This window comes from Ranitomeya imitator, chromosome 1, assembly GCF_032444005.1.
Source record: "Ranitomeya imitator isolate aRanImi1 chromosome 1, aRanImi1.pri, whole genome shotgun sequence".
Lineage (NCBI taxonomy): Eukaryota > Metazoa > Chordata > Amphibia > Anura > Dendrobatidae > Ranitomeya > Ranitomeya imitator.
This window is the reverse complement of record NC_091282.1, coordinates 75,939,445-75,957,556: the sequence shown is the minus strand read 5'-3', so window position 1 is coordinate 75,957,556 and position 18,112 is coordinate 75,939,445. Positions and strand designations below refer to the sequence as shown.

Genomic DNA, 18,112 nt, shown 5'->3' with positions numbered 1-18,112 from the left:
TGACCGGCGCCTCCCACTCGAGGAGCCTCCGTGCGGTCTGTGCCGAACGCCACCCCCCACCCCCTCCCTTTCGGGCACGAGACTCCGCGATGTTGGGGAGCTGCGTCGGAGGGGCGCTCGTCGGGCCGGCGGGCCCCAACTCATACTTACCTGGCAGGGGAGATACCATGATCACTAAGGTGGTTCTCCCAGGGTGAGGCTCATCCATTGCACTCCGGGTGTGCTGACCCCTGCGATTTCCCCAAATGCGGGAAACTCGACTGCATAATTTGTGGTAGTGGGGGACTGCGTTCGCGCTTTCCCCTGATTTCCTATGGTCAAAGACAGAACACAAAAGATGCTCTGCTGAGCCGAAGCGATGCTTTGGAGAAAAGCTCCAAGCAGCGGGCAGACGTGGCCTTTGGCTCCCCCTTGTGGGGGAAGGATGCCACCTTCCCTGTGTCGCGCTGCTATGCTTTGTTTATTGTTTCTTGGTTGGTTTGAGGTTGTTGCCTTTGCTCGACACTTTGGCCCTTTTTGACCCCCCCACCCCCGGCTGGTGGGGATTGAGCAAGTCGCTTGCATCTCGTTGACTTGGTGACGACATGGCTTGCTCTGCTTGTCTGCAGGTGCAGGCGGGCATGCTCGCGGGAGGGCACCTGCAGCATCCCCATCTCACAGCCTTGGGGCTGGAGCTGGAGCTGTGAGTGGGCCGCTGGTGCGCAGCTATCTGCGGTTTGGTCCTCCTGCCCTTGAGCCTCCTCCAGCGTGCATCCTCTTGAGCGGAGATGAGTGAGTCATGAGAGGGTGCCGGCAGCTGGAGCTCGAGCTGTCTACAGCATGTTCTCAGGCCAGCGCAGCAACGTGACGCGAGGCTGGGGCGGAGCCGAGGCTCCTATATGCAAATGACTCAGGCTGCTGCTGTGCATCTTGGGCGGCTTTTGACTTGAGCTCGGCCTGCCCTGTGGGGGGTCGGAGTGGGCGTCAGCCGCGTCGGGAGCGACCGGCGCCTCCCACTCGAGGAGCCTCCGTGCGGTCTGTGCCGAACGCCACCCCCCACCCCCTCCCTTTCGGGCACGAGACTCCGCGATGTTGGGGAGCTGCGTCGGAGGGGCGCTCGTCGGGCCGGCGGGCCCCAACTCATACTTACCTGGCAGGGGAGATACCATGATCACTAAGGTGGTTCTCCCAGGGTGAGGCTCATCCATTGCACTCCGGGTGTGCTGACCCCTGCGATTTCCCCAAATGCGGGAAACTCGACTGCATAATTTGTGGTAGTGGGGGACTGCGTTCGCGCTTTCCCCTGATTTCCTATGGTCAAAGACAGAACACAAAAGATGCTCTGCTGAGCCGAAGCGATGCTTTGGAGAAAAGCTCCAAGCAGCGGGCAGACGTGGCCTTTGGCTCCCCCTTGTGGGGGAAGGATGCCACCTTCCCTGTGTCGCGCTGCTATGCTTTGTTTATTGTTTCTTGGTTGGTTTGAGGTTGTTGCCTTTGCTCGACACTTTGGCCCTTTTTGACCCCCCCACCCCCGGCTGGTGGGGATTGAGCAAGTCGCTTGCATCTCGTTGACTTGGTGACGACATGGCTTGCTCTGCTTGTCTGCAGGTGCAGGCGGGCATGCTCGCGGGAGGGCACCTGCAGCATCCCCATCTCACAGCCTTGGGGCTGGAGCTGGAGCTGTGAGTGGGCCGCTGGTGCGCAGCTATCTGCGGTTTGGTCCTCCTGCCCTTGAGCCTCCTCCAGCGTGCATCCTCTTGAGCGGAGATGAGTGAGTCATGAGAGGGTGCCGGCAGCTGGAGCTCGAGCTGTCTACAGCATGTTCTCAGGCCAGCGCAGCAACGTGACGCGAGGCTGGGGCGGAGCCGAGGCTCCTATATGCAAATGACTCAGGCTGCTGCTGTGCATCTTGGGCGGCTTTTGACTTGAGCTCGGCCTGCCCTGTGGGGGGTCGGAGTGGGCGTCAGCCGCGTCGGGAGCGACCGGCGCCTCCCACTCGAGGAGCCTCCGTGCGGTCTGTGCCGAACGCCACCCCCCACCCCCTCCCTTTCGGGCACGAGACTCCGCGATGTTGGGGAGCTGCGTCGGAGGGGCGCTCGTCGGGCCGGCGGGCCCCAACTCATACTTACCTGGCAGGGGAGATACCATGATCACTAAGGTGGTTCTCCCAGGGTGAGGCTCATCCATTGCACTCCGGGTGTGCTGACCCCTGCGATTTCCCCAAATGCGGGAAACTCGACTGCATAATTTGTGGTAGTGGGGGACTGCGTTCGCGCTTTCCCCTGATTTCCTATGGTCAAAGACAGAACACAAAAGATGCTCTGCTGAGCCGAAGCGATGCTTTGGAGAAAAGCTCCAAGCAGCGGGCAGACGTGGCCTTTGGCTCCCCCTTGTGGGGGAAGGATGCCACCTTCCCTGTGTCGCGCTGCTATGCTTTGTTTATTGTTTCTTGGTTGGTTTGAGGTTGTTGCCTTTGCTCGACACTTTGGCCCTTTTTGACCCCCCCACCCCCGGCTGGTGGGGATTGAGCAAGTCGCTTGCATCTCGTTGACTTGGTGACGACATGGCTTGCTCTGCTTGTCTGCAGGTGCAGGCGGGCATGCTCGCGGGAGGGCACCTGCAGCATCCCCATCTCACAGCCTTGGGGCTGGAGCTGGAGCTGTGAGTGGGCCGCTGGTGCGCAGCTATCTGCGGTTTGGTCCTCCTGCCCTTGAGCCTCCTCCAGCGTGCATCCTCTTGAGCGGAGATGAGTGAGTCATGAGAGGGTGCCGGCAGCTGGAGCTCGAGCTGTCTACAGCATGTTCTCAGGCCAGCGCAGCAACGTGACGCGAGGCTGGGGCGGAGCCGAGGCTCCTATATGCAAATGACTCAGGCTGCTGCTGTGCATCTTGGGCGGCTTTTGACTTGAGCTCGGCCTGCCCTGTGGGGGGTCGGAGTGGGCGTCAGCCGCGTCGGGAGCGACCGGCGCCTCCCACTCGAGGAGCCTCCGTGCGGTCTGTGCCGAACGCCACCCCCCACCCCCTCCCTTTCGGGCACGAGACTCCGCGATGTTGGGGAGCTGCGTCGGAGGGGCGCTCGTCGGGCCGGCGGGCCCCAACTCATACTTACCTGGCAGGGGAGATACCATGATCACTAAGGTGGTTCTCCCAGGGTGAGGCTCATCCATTGCACTCCGGGTGTGCTGACCCCTGCGATTTCCCCAAATGCGGGAAACTCGACTGCATAATTTGTGGTAGTGGGGGACTGCGTTCGCGCTTTCCCCTGATTTCCTATGGTCAAAGACAGAACACAAAAGATGCTCTGCTGAGCCGAAGCGATGCTTTGGAGAAAAGCTCCAAGCAGCGGGCAGACGTGGCCTTTGGCTCCCCCTTGTGGGGGAAGGATGCCACCTTCCCTGTGTCGCGCTGCTATGCTTTGTTTATTGTTTCTTGGTTGGTTTGAGGTTGTTGCCTTTGCTCGACACTTTGGCCCTTTTTGACCCCCCCACCCCCGGCTGGTGGGGATTGAGCAAGTCGCTTGCATCTCGTTGACTTGGTGACGACATGGCTTGCTCTGCTTGTCTGCAGGTGCAGGCGGGCATGCTCGCGGGAGGGCACCTGCAGCATCCCCATCTCACAGCCTTGGGGCTGGAGCTGGAGCTGTGAGTGGGCCGCTGGTGCGCAGCTATCTGCGGTTTGGTCCTCCTGCCCTTGAGCCTCCTCCAGCGTGCATCCTCTTGAGCGGAGATGAGTGAGTCATGAGAGGGTGCCGGCAGCTGGAGCTCGAGCTGTCTACAGCATGTTCTCAGGCCAGCGCAGCAACGTGACGCGAGGCTGGGGCGGAGCCGAGGCTCCTATATGCAAATGACTCAGGCTGCTGCTGTGCATCTTGGGCGGCTTTTGACTTGAGCTCGGCCTGCCCTGTGGGGGGTCGGAGTGGGCGTCAGCCGCGTCGGGAGCGACCGGCGCCTCCCACTCGAGGAGCCTCCGTGCGGTCTGTGCCGAACGCCACCCCCCACCCCCTCCCTTTCGGGCACGAGACTCCGCGATGTTGGGGAGCTGCGTCGGAGGGGCGCTCGTCGGGCCGGCGGGCCCCAACTCATACTTACCTGGCAGGGGAGATACCATGATCACTAAGGTGGTTCTCCCAGGGTGAGGCTCATCCATTGCACTCCGGGTGTGCTGACCCCTGCGATTTCCCCAAATGCGGGAAACTCGACTGCATAATTTGTGGTAGTGGGGGACTGCGTTCGCGCTTTCCCCTGATTTCCTATGGTCAAAGACAGAACACAAAAGATGCTCTGCTGAGCCGAAGCGATGCTTTGGAGAAAAGCTCCAAGCAGCGGGCAGACGTGGCCTTTGGCTCCCCCTTGTGGGGGAAGGATGCCACCTTCCCTGTGTCGCGCTGCTATGCTTTGTTTATTGTTTCTTGGTTGGTTTGAGGTTGTTGCCTTTGCTCGACACTTTGGCCCTTTTTGACCCCCCCACCCCCGGCTGGTGGGGATTGAGCAAGTCGCTTGCATCTCGTTGACTTGGTGACGACATGGCTTGCTCTGCTTGTCTGCAGGTGCAGGCGGGCATGCTCGCGGGAGGGCACCTGCAGCATCCCCATCTCACAGCCTTGGGGCTGGAGCTGGAGCTGTGAGTGGGCCGCTGGTGCGCAGCTATCTGCGGTTTGGTCCTCCTGCCCTTGAGCCTCCTCCAGCGTGCATCCTCTTGAGCGGAGATGAGTGAGTCATGAGAGGGTGCCGGCAGCTGGAGCTCGAGCTGTCTACAGCATGTTCTCAGGCCAGCGCAGCAACGTGACGCGAGGCTGGGGCGGAGCCGAGGCTCCTATATGCAAATGACTCAGGCTGCTGCTGTGCATCTTGGGCGGCTTTTGACTTGAGCTCGGCCTGCCCTGTGGGGGGTCGGAGTGGGCGTCAGCCGCGTCGGGAGCGACCGGCGCCTCCCACTCGAGGAGCCTCCGTGCGGTCTGTGCCGAACGCCACCCCCCACCCCCTCCCTTTCGGGCACGAGACTCCGCGATGTTGGGGAGCTGCGTCGGAGGGGCGCTCGTCGGGCCGGCGGGACCCAACTCATACTTACCTGGCAGGGGAGATACCATGATCACTAAGGTGGTTCTCCCAGGGTGAGGCTCATCCATTGCACTCCGGGTGTGCTGACCCCTGCGATTTCCCCAAATGCGGGAAACTCGACTGCATAATTTGTGGTAGTGGGGGACTGCGTTCGCGCTTTCCCCTGATTTCCTATGGTCAAAGACAGAACACAAAAGATGCTCTGCTGAGCCGAAGCGATGCTTTGGAGAAAAGCTCCAAGCAGCGGGCAGACGTGGCCTTTGGCTCCCCCTTGTGGGGGAAGGATGCCACCTTCCCTGTGTCGCGCTGCTATGCTTTGTTTATTGTTTCTTGGTTGGTTTGAGGTTGTTGCCTTTGCTCGACACTTTGGCCCTTTTTGACCCCCCCACCCCCGGCTGGTGGGGATTGAGCAAGTCGCTTGCATCTCGTTGACTTGGTGACGACATGGCTTGCTCTGCTTGTCTGCAGGTGCAGGCGGGCATGCTCGCGGGAGGGCACCTGCAGCATCCCCATCTCACAGCCTTGGGGCTGGAGCTGGAGCTGTGAGTGGGCCGCTGGTGCGCAGCTATCTGCGGTTTGGTCCTCCTGCCCTTGAGCCTCCTCCAGCGTGCATCCTCTTGAGCGGAGATGAGTGAGTCATGAGAGGGTGCCGGCAGCTGGAGCTCGAGCTGTCTACAGCATGTTCTCAGGCCAGCGCAGCAACGTGACGCGAGGCTGGGGCGGAGCCGAGGCTCCTATATGCAAATGACTCAGGCTGCTGCTGTGCATCTTGGGCGGCTTTTGACTTGAGCTCGGACTGCCCTGTGGGGGGTCGGAGTGGGCGTCAGCCGCGTCGGGAGCGACCGGCGCCTCCCACTCGAGGAGCCTCCGTGCGGTCTGTGCCGAACGCCACCCCCCACCCCCTCCCTTTCGGGCACGAGACTCCGCGATGTTGGGGAGCTGCGTCGGAGGGGCGCTCGTCGGGCCGGCGGGCCCCAACTCATACTTACCTGGCAGGGGAGATACCATTCTCTCTGGGTGAGTATCGCTTCTCAGCCTTCTGACGGGCAGCAGTGGTGGGAGACTACTTCTGTTTCTTGTTGGTTGGCGGTTGCGATCGGGGTTCCCCTTGTGGGGCCCTGGTGTGCGATAGAGTGGCGACTGTGTTTATCTGCTACGAAAATGGTGGAGAAGGCACGTGGATTAGAGGACTCTGTCCGTCTACAAGTCCTGTCTGGACATGAGGAAGAAATTGGCCTGGACCAAATTTGCATGGATGTCTTGAAGAACATAAGAAGCCTTAAGGTAACAGATGTATTGGCACTGCAGGATTTTCAAAAGCAGGGAATTTATGATATCACGTTTGTTTCCTTGGGTATATGTCAGAAAGTCTACATGGAGCTGGTGCGGATGAAGGAGAAGAAAGAAGTGGAATGCCTGGAGTTTATTGTTGTGGAGCCCCTTTTTCAACAGACTTACAAGTATGTTGTGGTACATATGTATAATCCCAAGGTTCCAGATGATACCGTAACCCATTTTTTGAGAAGATACTGTTATGAAGTCAAATTCCTGGGGAAGATGAAAAATAGGCATAACTATTATAATGGCAAAAGAAGATACTTGGTGAAATTAATTCCTGATGCAACAGCCATTGGGGGGGCTCTGAGCATTCCTGCACAATTTTCAATTGGGGGGGAGAGGGGTTTTTGTTTCTACACTGGACAAATTGAATATTGTAGAAAGTGTCATATGTACGGACATGTGCAGAAAGAATGCCCGGTGCAAGGAATTGTTTGTAAGAATTGTGGGAAGCCCGGCCACATGGTGGATAGTTGCCCTGAGGCAAAGGTGTGTGATTTGTGTGGGTTGGAAGGTCACTTTGCCAGGAAATGTAGATTGTGGACTCAGATTCCTAAGTCCTATGCGGAGGCAACTAGTGGTCACTGGGGAAATAAGAGTGATGGTAAGAGTGGTGAGCATGAAAGCGCTAAGAATGAGAAAAGTGAGTTTGGTGGAAAAGGCAAACCTGAGCATCGTGCTGGTGTGATAGTTTCAAATGCAGCTAAAGAGCAAAGAAGTCAGAAACAAAATGGTGGAAGTAAAGTGAGCCATGCTGGATCTAAGATGGAGGATGGAGGGCGGGGCCAGGAAGGGGGAAAAGATTTTCAGAGCTCTCCTATAGTTGATCTGGGCGAGGCCAAGAATGCAATGGAGACTGTGTCTGAAGGACAGGACCTTGGTGGTGAATTTGCATATGCTAATGCAGGCGTATGTGTGGACCCTGTAGTGGGGGAGGGAGATGGGGAAGGAATGGAGTTTCAGGAGGAGGAGGAGGAGGAGGATTCAGATCGGACGCTCACTCCTGGGCAGAGGGATGGGGGGACTAGTAATAGTGATGAAAGTGTTTTTGAGGATGGTGATGATGATGATGATGATGATGGGGAGGATGAGGAAGAGGATGAGGAAATAGCTTCCTCGCTCAGTAAAAAGAGTAGAATGGAGGGGTGTTGGTCTGGTGGGCAGGGAGATCCTGTCTCTCCAAGGCCAGGTGTTTCTAACAGGGGCTCGGATCCTGAGTCGCCTGATATATGTAGAAAGGTGGATAGTAGGAATACTCCTTTCTCTGAATCATGATGGAGAATGTATGGTGGAAAATAATTTTTTTTGCCATGATGAGTTTATGTGTTGCTTCCCTGAATGTGCGAGGGATCAGTTCTTCTATCAGGAGAGCAGGTATATTAGATTATATGGAGAGGGTGAATGCTGACATTATATGTCTACAAGAATGTGCAATAAAAGCCTCACCGCATGCAAGTGAATGGAGCAGGGGGCAGTCTTTTTGGTCTCCTTGTACAGACAATAAAAATGAGGGGGTTGGCATACTATTGAAAAATAATAATTTAAAAGTATTACAGTTTAAAATTATCATACCTGGAAGATGTTTGTTTTTGTTATTAGATTTCTTAGGTCACCGGGTAAGGGTTTTTAATATTTATGCCCCTGCGGACAAGAAAGCACGGGTGTCCTTTTTGGAGTCGGTAAAGTGGTTTCTGCCAGGTAGAGATTTTTCTATAATAGCAGGTGATTTTAATTGCATTAGATCTGCAAATGATCGTAAGAGCTCTGCGGAATTCAGGACGGATGTGACTTCCAATATGTTGAATCAAGTGGTGCAGGATTTACGCTACACGGATGTGGGTTTGATGGTTCGGCCGAATGAAAACAAGTTTACATTTGTGGCGGACAGTGGGCGTTGTAGTTCCCGGATCGATTATGTGTTTGTGTCTGAAGGGATCAAAGTTACCAAATGTAATCATGTGACAAACACTTTTTCTGATCATAAGATGGTAACGGTGGATCTGTGTATTGTTGAGTCCCTTGCTTTTGGCAAGGGGCTCTGGAAGCTAAATGTAAGCCTGCTGGAAGAAGAGGAGGTGAGAAGTGGTTTTAAAAACGTGTTTACATTCTGTGTGTCTGAACAGCACCGTTTTAAAAATCTGCTGGAATGGTGGGATTGGGCAAAGGAGAAATTTGCATATTATTTTTAAAGGGGTGTGTTTTAAAAGAGCAAAAGCCAAAAGAGATCAAGAGGAAGCAATAATTTCTAAGATGGAAGCGCTTTATAAGTTTAAAAGAGCTGGGATGGAGGTGGATAATGAGATTGCTGATTTGAAGGAGGATTTTAAAAAAACACTAATTGAAAAAGGGAAATCTATTGTCTTTAAAGCAAAAATACAGCACATGGAAGAAGATGAGCAATGTACAAGATATTTTTTTAAGAAATGTTTTAAGCCTAAAGGGGTTTTTAAGTCTGTTTTTACTCCTGCAGGTGAGAAGTCTGGGGAGGAAATGATTAATGGTATTCATTCTTTTTATAAAACCCTTTTTTCGAATGACAGCAGAGCCAGTGATGCAGAAATCAATGATTATTGTAATATTTTGACTGATAATATTCCTGAAGAAAAGGTGTCTTTTCTAAGTGATGGGCTCAAAAAGGATGAAGTGAGGCGTGCTGTGGATGGACTGGCGAAAGGGAAGACACCTGGCTGTGATGGCCTTCCTGTGGAATTTTATGTAGTATTTTGGGACATTTTAGGTGTGGAATTTTATCGGGTGGTGGAATATGTTTTTACTCATGCGGTTCTGTCTGACTCTATGCGTAGAGGGATCGTCACTTTGATACATAAGAAGGGTGATGTGAGAGAAATTAAAAACTGGAGACCAATAACTTTGCTCAATTGTGATTACAAGATTATTTCCAAAATTGTGGCAAGTAGATTGAGTGAAGTAATAATGGACATGGTGGGTGAATACCAAGCATGTGCAGTGCCAGGTAGGAGAATATCGGACAACTTGTTGCTTTTAAGGGACTTAATTTATTACGCTAATTTTAATAAGAACCCCCTTCTTGTACAGTCAGTTGACCTGGAAAAAGCTTTTGATAAAGTTTCACATAGATTTTTGTTTGCTGCACTTAGACACCTTGGGATCCCCACTAAATTATTGAACATTATTAAGTCTTTTTATTGTGGAGTTAGTAGTCAGCTCTTAATTAATGGTCACGTGAGTTCTAGTTTTAATATTCTATCTGGCGTTAGGCAAGGGTGCCCTTTGTCTCCTATTCTTTTTATTTGCGTAGTAGAAGCTCTTTTAAAAAGTGTGCAAGTCGATAAGTGTGTGGATGGTGCCTTTGTCCCTGGAGGAATGGGGGGTCCTGTGAAATCATTAAGTTACATGGATGACATTGCTTTTATTTGTGGTTCGCAAGCTGAGCTTAATAGGATAAATCTTCATGTAAGAATTTTTTGTTGTGTGGCTGGAATGGCTGTAAATTGGAGTAAGTGTCAGTTTTGCAACTTTGGAAGGCAGGTGGATGTTAGTGTGGTGGGAGTAGAAAGAAAAGAAGAGATAGAGGTCCTCGGTGTTATCTTTGAAAAGGAACTTAAAGGGAAGAAGAGTCTGAGGATCCTGGAAAATAAAACAGAACAGAAACTGAATTATTGGAAATTAAGGAACTTGTCTCTGAGAGGGAAGGTACTTATCGTGAAATCAGTGATCCTTCCATTACTGCTATATACTGCTCTGATATTTCCGCCTGCGAGTTTATGGACTAAGAGAGTTACAAGGAAACTGTTTACCTTTTTTTGGGGGTCAAAGATGGAAAAATTAAGGAGAGAAAAAGTGATGCTTTCTGTGGAAATGGGGGGCTGTGGCTTTCCAAATATGGAAAGGTTTTTAAAGATGCACTATTTGTTGAATATTTATAGACTTTCCCAGAGTAAAAGTAAGGCTGCAGACATGTGCAGGTTTTTGGCAGGATGGCTGTTTCAGAAATGGAGCTGGTGTGAGAAGGATTTGAGGAAGCCGGTCGCGTTTGTGGTTCCGTCTTTTTATGTAGTACTTAAGTCCTTCTATGATCAAATTGGTTTAAGCCCCACAGATAGACCTGATAAAAGAGAGATTGTTAAGAGATTAAAGGAGAGAGAATTATTATGTGATGTGCCATCCTGCAATACTGCGCAATCAAGGCAAGTCTGGAAGCTGTTTTTTGTTATAGGAATCAGCAATCGGCAAAAGGACGTAACTTGGATGGCATTACAAGGATGTTTGCCAACACGAGCTTTTTTGAATAGAAGAGGGATACGGGTTCAAGAATTTTGTCCAAGGGAGGGATGTAAGGATCCAGAGACAATTCAGCACATTTTTTGGGACTGTCCTTTTGCAAAAAAAGTTTTTACCCTTTTATCCCGGTTTTTTATTGCTCTTGTTGGGTTCCATTGCTTTGATTTTAGAAGGATATTAACAGGTCAAGATTTCAATCACTTGGAAAGGAGACGGATGAGTTGGATTATTTTTGCCATATATAAGGAAGTTTTGTGGGATTCACGGAACCTGGTTATTTTTAAAAAGGTGTGTCTCTCTCCAATGGACTGTAAGAACATTTTTCTTGCCAGGTTGTTTTATGTTTATCTATTAGATAAGAAAAGACTCGGTGAAACAACAGCAGAAACACTTTGGAAGTACTCACAGTGGAATGATTACTGTAGGTAGGATTTTGATTATTTTTTGGTGATCGGGATTGTTTTTTTTGTTTATGGGAGATTTTTCCATATGATGATCAGGAAACTTGTTAACTGAACGAGCAGATGATGCATGCGTTAATGAGAGTTCCAATCTGAGGAAAAAGGTTCTCCCAGGGTGAGGCTCATCCATTGCACTCCGGGTGTGCTGACCCCTGCGATTTCCCCAAATGCGGGAAACTCGACTGCATAATTTGTGGTAGTGGGGGACTGCGTTCGCGCTTTCCCCTGATTTCCTATGGTCAAAGACAGAACACAAAAGATGCTCTGCTGAGCCGAAGCGATGCTTTGGAGAAAAGCTCCAAGCAGCGGGCAGACGTGGCCTTTGGCTCCCCCTTGTGGGGGAAGGATGCCACCTTCCCTGTGTCGCGCTGCTATGCTTTGTTTATTGTTTCTTGGTTGGTTTGAGGTTGTTGCCTTTGCTCGACACTTTGGCCCTTTTTGACCCCCCCACCCCCGGCTGGTGGGGATTGAGCAAGTCGCTTGCATCTCGTTGACTTGGTGACGACATGGCTTGCTCTGCTTGTCTGCAGGTGCAGGCGGGCATGCTCGCGGGAGGGCACCTGCAGCATCCCCATCTCACAGCCTTGGGGCTGGAGCTGGAGCTGTGAGTGGGCCGCTGGTGCGCAGCTATCTGCGGTTTGGTCCTCCTGCCCTTGAGCCTCCTCCAGCGTGCATCCTCTTGAGCGGAGATGAGTGAGTCATGAGAGGGTGCCGGCAGCTGGAGCTCGAGCTGTCTACAGCATGTTCTCAGGCCAGCGCAGCAACGTGACGCGAGGCTGGGGCGGAGCCGAGGCTCCTATATGCAAATGACTCAGGCTGCTGCTGTGCATCTTGGGCGGCTTTTGACTTGAGCTCGGCCTGCCCTGTGGGGGGTCGGAGTGGGCGTCAGCCGCGTCGGGAGCGACCGGCGCCTCCCACTCGAGGAGCCTCCGTGCGGTCTGTGCCGAACGCCACCCCCCACCCCCTCCCTTTCGGGCACGAGACTCCGCGATGTTGGGGAGCTGCGTCGGAGGGGCGCTCGTCGGGCCGGCGGGCCCCAACTCATACTTACCTGGCAGGGGAGATACCATGATCACTAAGGTGGTTCTCCCAGGGTGAGGCTCATCCATTGCACTCCGGATGTGCTGACCCCTGCGATTTCCCCAAATGCGGGAAACTCGACTGCATAATTTGTGGTAGTGGGGGACTGCGTTCGCGCTTTCCCCTGATTTCCTATGGTCAAAGACAGAACACAAAAGATGCTCTGCTGAGCCGAAGCGATGCTTTGGAGAAAAGCTCCAAGCAGCGGGCAGACGTGGCCTTTGGCTCCCCCTTGTGGGGGAAGGATGCCACCTTCCCTGTGTCGCGCTGCTATGCTTTGTTTATTGTTTCTTGGTTGGTTTGAGGTTGTTGCCTTTGCTCGACACTTTGGCCCTTTTTGACCCCCCCACCCCCGGCTGGTGGGGATTGAGCAAGTCGCTTGCATCTCGTTGACTTGGTGACGACATGGCTTGCTCTGCTTGTCTGCAGGTGCAGGCGGGCATGCTCGCGGGAGGGCACCTGCAGCATCCCCATCTCACAGCCTTGGGGCTGGAGCTGGAGCTGTGAGTGGGCCGCTGGTGCGCAGCTATCTGCGGTTTGGTCCTCCTGCCCTTGAGCCTCCTCCAGCGTGCATCCTCTTGAGCGGAGATGAGTGAGTCATGAGAGGGTGCCGGCAGCTGGAGCTCGAGCTGTCTACAGCATGTTCTCAGGCCAGCGCAGCAACGTGACGCGAGGCTGGGGCGGAGCCGAGGCTCCTATATGCAAATGACTCAGGCTGCTGCTGTGCATCTTGGGCGGCTTTTGACTTGAGCTCGGCCTGCCCTGTGGGGGGTCGGAGTGGGCGTCAGCCGCGTCGGGAGCGACCGGCGCCTCCCACTCGAGGAGCCTCCGTGCGGTCTGTGCCGAACGCCACCCCCCACCCCCTCCCTTTCGGGCACGAGACTCCGCGATGTTGGGGAGCTGCGTCGGAGGGGCGCTCGTCGGGCCGGCGGGCCCCAACTCATACTTACCTGGCAGGGGAGATACCATGATCACTAAGGTGGTTCTCCCAGGGTGAGGCTCATCCATTGCACTCCGGGTGTGCTGATCCCTGCGATTTCCCCAAATGCGGGAAACTCGACTGCATAATTTGTGGTAGTGGGGGACTGCGTTCGCGCTTTCCCCTGATTTCCTATGGTCAAAGACAGAACACAAAAGATGCTCTGCTGAGCCGAAGCGATGCTTTGGAGAAAAGCTCCAAGCAGCGGGCAGACGTGGCCTTTGGCTCCCCCTTGTGGGGGAAGGATGCCACCTTCCCTGTGTCGCTGCTATGCTTTGTTTATTGTTTCTTGGTTGGTTTGAGGTTGTTGCCTTTGCTCGACACTTTGGCCCTTTTTGACCCCCCCACCCCCGGCTGGTGGGGATTGAGCAAGTCGCTTGCATCTCGTTGACTTGGTGACGACATGGCTTGCTCTGCTTGTCTGCAGGTGCAGGCGGGCATGCTCGCCGGAGGGCACCTGCAGCATCCCCATCTCACAGCCTTGGGGCTGGAGCTGGAGCTGTGAGTGGGCCGCTGGTGCGCAGCTATCTGCGGTTTGGTCCTCCTGCCCTTGAGCCTCCTCCAGCGTGCATCCTCTTGAGCGGAGATGAGTGAGTCATGAGAGGGTGCCGGCAGCTGGAGCTCGAGCTGTCTACAGCATGTTCTCAGGCCAGCGCAGCAACGTGACGCGAGGCTGGGGCGGAGCCGAGGCTCCTATATGCAAATGACTCAGGCTGCTGCTGTGCATCTTGGGCAGCTTTTGACTTGAGCTCGGCCTGCCCTGTGGGGGGTCGGAGTGGGCGTCAGCCGCGTCGGGAGCGACCGGCGCCTCCCACTCGAGGAGCCTCCGTGCGGTCTGTGCCGAACGCCACCCCCCACCCCCTCCCTTTCGGGCACGAGACTCCGCGATGTTGGGGAGCTGCGTCGGAGGGGCGCTCGTCGGGCCGGCGGGCCCCAACTCATACTTACCTGGCAGGGGAGATACCATGATCACTAAGGTGGTTCTCCCAGGGTGAGGCTCATCCATTGCACTCCGGGTGTGCTGACCCCTGCGATTTCCCCAAATGCGGGAAACTCGACTGCATAATTTGTGGTAGTGGGGGACTGCGTTCGCGCTTTCCCCTGATTTCCTATGGTCAAAGACAGAACACAAAAGATGCTCTGCTGAGCCGAAGCGATGCTTTGGAGAAAAGCTCCAAGCAGCGGGCAGACGTGGCCTTTGGCTCCCCCTTGTGGGGGAAGGATGCCACCTTCCCTGTGTCGCTGCTATGCTTTGTTTATTGTTTCTTGGTTGGTTTGAGGTTGTTGCCTTTGCTCGACACTTTGGCCCTTTTTGACCCCCCCACCCCCGGCTGGTGGGGATTGAGCAAGTCGCTTGCATCTCGTTGACTTGGTGACGACATGGCTTGCTCTGCTTGTCTGCAGGTGCAGGCGGGCATGCTCGCGGGAGGGCACCTGCAGCATCCCCATCTCACAGCCTTGGGGCTGGAGCTGGAGCTGTGAGTGGGCCGCTGGTGCGCAGCTATCTGCGGTTTGGTCCTCCTGCCCTTGAGCCTCCTCCAGCGTGCATCCTCTTGAGCGGAGATGAGTGAGTCATGAGAGGGTGCCGGCAGCTGGAGCTCGAGCTGTCTACAGCATGTTCTCAGGCCAGCGCAGCAACGTGACGCGAGGCTGGGGCGGAGCCGAGGCTCCTATATGCAAATGACTCAGGCTGCTGCTGTGCATCTTGGGCGGCTTTTGACTTGAGCTCGGCCTGCCCTGTGGGGGGTCGGAGTGGGCGTCAGCCGCGTCGGGAGCGACCGGCGCCTCCCACTCGAGGAGCCTCCGTGCGGTCTGTGCCGAACGCCACCCCCCACCCCCTCCCTTTCGGGCACGAGACTCCGCGATGTTGGGGAGCTGCGTCGGAGGGGCGCTCGTCGGGCCGGCGGGCCCCAACTCATACTTACCTGGCAGGGGAGATACCATGATCACTAAGGTGGTTCTCCCAGGGTGAGGCTCATCCATTGCACTCCGGGTGTGCTGACCCCTGCGATTTCCCCAAATGCGGGAAACTCGACTGCATAATTTGTGGTAGTGGGGGACTGCGTTCGCGCTTTCCCCTGATTTCCTATGGTCAAAGACAGAACACAAAAGATGCTCTGCTGAGCCGAAGCGATGCTTTGGAGAAAAGCTCCAAGCAGCGGGCAGACGTGGCCTTTGGCTCCCCCTTGTGGGGGAAGGATGCCACCTTCCCTGTGTCGCTGCTATGCTTTGTTTATTGTTTCTTGGTTGGTTTGAGGTTGTTGCCTTTGCTCGACACTTTGGCCCTTTTTGACCCCCCCACCCCCGGCTGGTGGGGATTGAGCAAGTCGCTTGCATCTCGTTGACTTGGTGACGACATGGCTTGCTCTGCTTGTCTGCAGGTGCAGGCGGGCATGCTCGCGGGAGGGCACCTGCAGCATCCCCATCTCACAGCCTTGGGGCTGGAGCTGGAGCTGTGAGTGGGCCGCTGGTGCGCAGCTATCTGCGGTTTGGTCCTCCTGCCCTTGAGCCTCCTCCAGCGTGCATCCTCTTGAGCGGAGATGAGTGAGTCATGAGAGGGTGCCGGCAGCTGGAGCTCGAGCTGTCTACAGCATGTTCTCAGGCCAGCGCAGCAACGTGACGCGAGGCTGGGGCGGAGCCGAGGCTCCTATATGCAAATGACTCAGGCTGCTGCTGTGCATCTTGGGCGGCTTTTGACTTGAGCTCGGCCTGCCCTGTGGGGGGTCGGAGTGGGCGTCAGCCGCGTCGGGAGCGACCGGCGCCTCCCACTCGAGGAGCCTCCGTGCGGTCTGTGCCGAACGCCACCCCCCACCCCCTCCCTTTCGGGCACGAGACTCCGCGATGTTGGGGAGCTGCGTCGGAGGGGCGCTCGTCGGGCCGGCGGGCCCCAACTCATACTTACCTGGCAGGGGAGATACCATTCTCTCTGGGTGAGTATCGCTTCTCAGCCTTCTGACGGGCAGCAGTGGTGGGAGACTACTTCTGTTTCTTGTTGGTTGGCGGTTGCGATCGGGGTTCCCCTTGTGGGGCCCTGGTGTGCGATAGAGTGGCGACTGTGTTTATCTGCTACGAAAATGGTGGAGAAGGCACGTGGATTAGAGGACTCTGTCCGTCTACAAGTCCTGTCTGGACATGAGGAAGAAATTGGCCTGGACCAAATTTGCATGGATGTCTTGAAGAACATAAGAAGCCTTAAGGTAACAGATGTATTGGCACTGCAGGATTTTCAAAAGCAGGGAATTTATGATATCACGTTTGTTTCCTTGGGTATATGTCAGAAAGTCTACATGGAGCTGGTGCGGATGAAGGAGAAGAAAGAAGTGGAATGCCTGGAGTTTATTGTTGTGGAGCCCCTTTTTCAACAGACTTACAAGTATGTTGTGGTACATATGTATAATCCCAAGGTTCCAGATGATACCGTAACCCATTTTTTGAGAAGATACTGTTATGAAGTCAAATTCCTGGGGAAGATGAAAAATAGGCATAACTATTATAATGGCAAAAGAAGATACTTGGTGAAATTAATTCCTGATGCAACAGCCATTGGGGGGGCTCTGAGCATTCCTGCACAATTTTCAATTGGGGGGGAGAGGGGTTTTTGTTTCTACACTGGACAAATTGAATATTGTAGAAAGTGTCATATGTACGGACATGTGCAGAAAGAATGCCCGGTGCAAGGAATTGTTTGTAAGAATTGTGGGAAGCCCGGCCACATGGTGGATAGTTGCCCTGAGGCAAAGGTGTGTGATTTGTGTGGGTTGGAAGGTCACTTTGCCAGGAAATGTAGATTGTGGACTCAGATTCCTAAGTCCTATGCGGAGGCAACTAGTGGTCACTGGGGAAATAAGAGTGATGGTAAGAGTGGTGAGCATGAAAGCGCTAAGAATGAGAAAAGTGAGTTTGGTGGAAAAGGCAAACCTGAGCATCGTGCTGGTGTGATAGTTTCAAATGCAGCTAAAGAGCAAAGAAGTCAGAAACAAAATGGTGGAAGTAAAGTGAGCCATGCTGGATCTAAGATGGAGGATGGAGGGCGGGGCCAGGAAGGGGGAAAAGATTTTCAGAGCTCTCCTATAGTTGATCTGGGCGAGGCCAAGAGTGCAATGGAGACTGTGTCTGAAGGACAGGGCCTTGGTGGTGAATTTGCATATGCTAATGCAGGCGTATGTGTGGACCCTGTAGTGGGGGAGGGAGATGGGGAAGGAATGGAGTTTCAGGAGGAGGAGGATTCAGATCGGACGCTCACTCCTGGGCAGAGGGATGGGGGGACTAGTAGTAGTGATGAAAGTGTTTTTGAGGATGGTGATGATGATGATGATGATGATGGGGAGGATGAGGAAGAGGATGAGGAAATAGCTTCCTCGCTCAGTAAAAAGAGTAGAATGGAGGGGTGTTGGTCTGGTGGGCAGGGAGATCCTGTCTCTCCAAGGCCAGGTGTTTCTAACAGGGGCTCGGATCCTGAGTCGCCTGATATATGTAGAAAGGTGGATAGTAGGAATACTCCTTTCTCTGAATCATGATGGAGAATGTATGGTGGAAAATAATTTTTTTTGCCATGATGAGTTTATGTGTTGCTTCCCTGAATGTGCGAGGGATCAGTTCTTCTATCAGGAGAGCAGGTATATTAGATTATATGGAGAGGGTGAATGCTGACATTATATGTCTACAAGAATGTGCAATAAAAGCCTCACCGCATGCAAGTGAATGGAGCAGGGGGCAGTCTTTTTGGTCTCCTTGTACAGACAATAAAAATGAGGGGGTTGGCATACTATTGAAAAATAATAATTTAAAAGTATTACAGTTTAAAATTATCATACCTGGAAGATGTTTGTTTTTGTTATTAGATTTCTTAGGTCACCGGGTAAGGGTTTTTAATATTTATGCCCCTGCGGACAAGAAAGCACGGGTGTCCTTTTTGGAGTCGGTAAAGTGGTTTCTGCCAGGTAGAGATTTTTCTAT

At 53.8% G+C, this 18,112-nt stretch overlaps 10 non-coding genes and 1 pseudogene across 10 annotated transcripts; all 11 read left to right on the top strand.

Annotated features, from left to right (window-relative positions):
• The first annotated feature begins 142 nt into the window (after positions 1-142).
• Positions 143-306, top strand: LOC138660058 (U1 spliceosomal RNA). Its single transcript, XR_011317555.1, has one exon. It is a non-coding gene; the product is annotated as a U1 spliceosomal RNA (small nuclear RNA).
• Positions 307-1,121: 815 nt separating this feature from the next.
• Positions 1,122-1,285, top strand: LOC138660057 (U1 spliceosomal RNA). The gene has a single exon (XR_011317554.1). It is a non-coding gene; the product is annotated as a U1 spliceosomal RNA (small nuclear RNA).
• Positions 1,286-2,100: 815 nt separating this feature from the next.
• LOC138660056 (U1 spliceosomal RNA) lies at positions 2,101-2,264 on the top strand. The gene has a single exon (XR_011317553.1). It is a non-coding gene; the product is annotated as a U1 spliceosomal RNA (small nuclear RNA).
• Positions 2,265-3,079: 815 nt separating this feature from the next.
• LOC138660055 (U1 spliceosomal RNA) lies at positions 3,080-3,243 on the top strand. The gene has a single exon (XR_011317552.1). It is a non-coding gene; the product is annotated as a U1 spliceosomal RNA (small nuclear RNA).
• Positions 3,244-4,058: 815 nt separating this feature from the next.
• LOC138660054 (U1 spliceosomal RNA) lies at positions 4,059-4,222 on the top strand. The gene has a single exon (XR_011317551.1). It is a non-coding gene; the product is annotated as a U1 spliceosomal RNA (small nuclear RNA).
• An 815-nt stretch (positions 4,223-5,037) lies between these two features.
• Positions 5,038-5,201, top strand: LOC138660053 (U1 spliceosomal RNA). Its single transcript, XR_011317550.1, has one exon. It is a non-coding gene; the product is annotated as a U1 spliceosomal RNA (small nuclear RNA).
• Positions 5,202-11,145: 5,944 nt separating this feature from the next.
• On the top strand, positions 11,146-11,325 carry LOC138660394 (U1 spliceosomal RNA; annotated as a pseudogene).
• Positions 11,326-12,140: 815 nt separating this feature from the next.
• On the top strand, positions 12,141-12,304 carry LOC138660019 (U1 spliceosomal RNA). Its single transcript, XR_011317521.1, has one exon. It is a non-coding gene; the product is annotated as a U1 spliceosomal RNA (small nuclear RNA).
• An 815-nt stretch (positions 12,305-13,119) lies between these two features.
• On the top strand, positions 13,120-13,283 carry LOC138660333 (U1 spliceosomal RNA). Its single transcript, XR_011317789.1, has one exon. It is a non-coding gene; the product is annotated as a U1 spliceosomal RNA (small nuclear RNA).
• Positions 13,284-14,096: 813 nt separating this feature from the next.
• LOC138660052 (U1 spliceosomal RNA) lies at positions 14,097-14,260 on the top strand. The gene has a single exon (XR_011317549.1). It is a non-coding gene; the product is annotated as a U1 spliceosomal RNA (small nuclear RNA).
• Positions 14,261-15,073: 813 nt separating this feature from the next.
• Positions 15,074-15,237, top strand: LOC138660051 (U1 spliceosomal RNA). The gene has a single exon (XR_011317548.1). It is a non-coding gene; the product is annotated as a U1 spliceosomal RNA (small nuclear RNA).
• Positions 15,238-18,112: the final 2,875 nt, after the last annotated feature.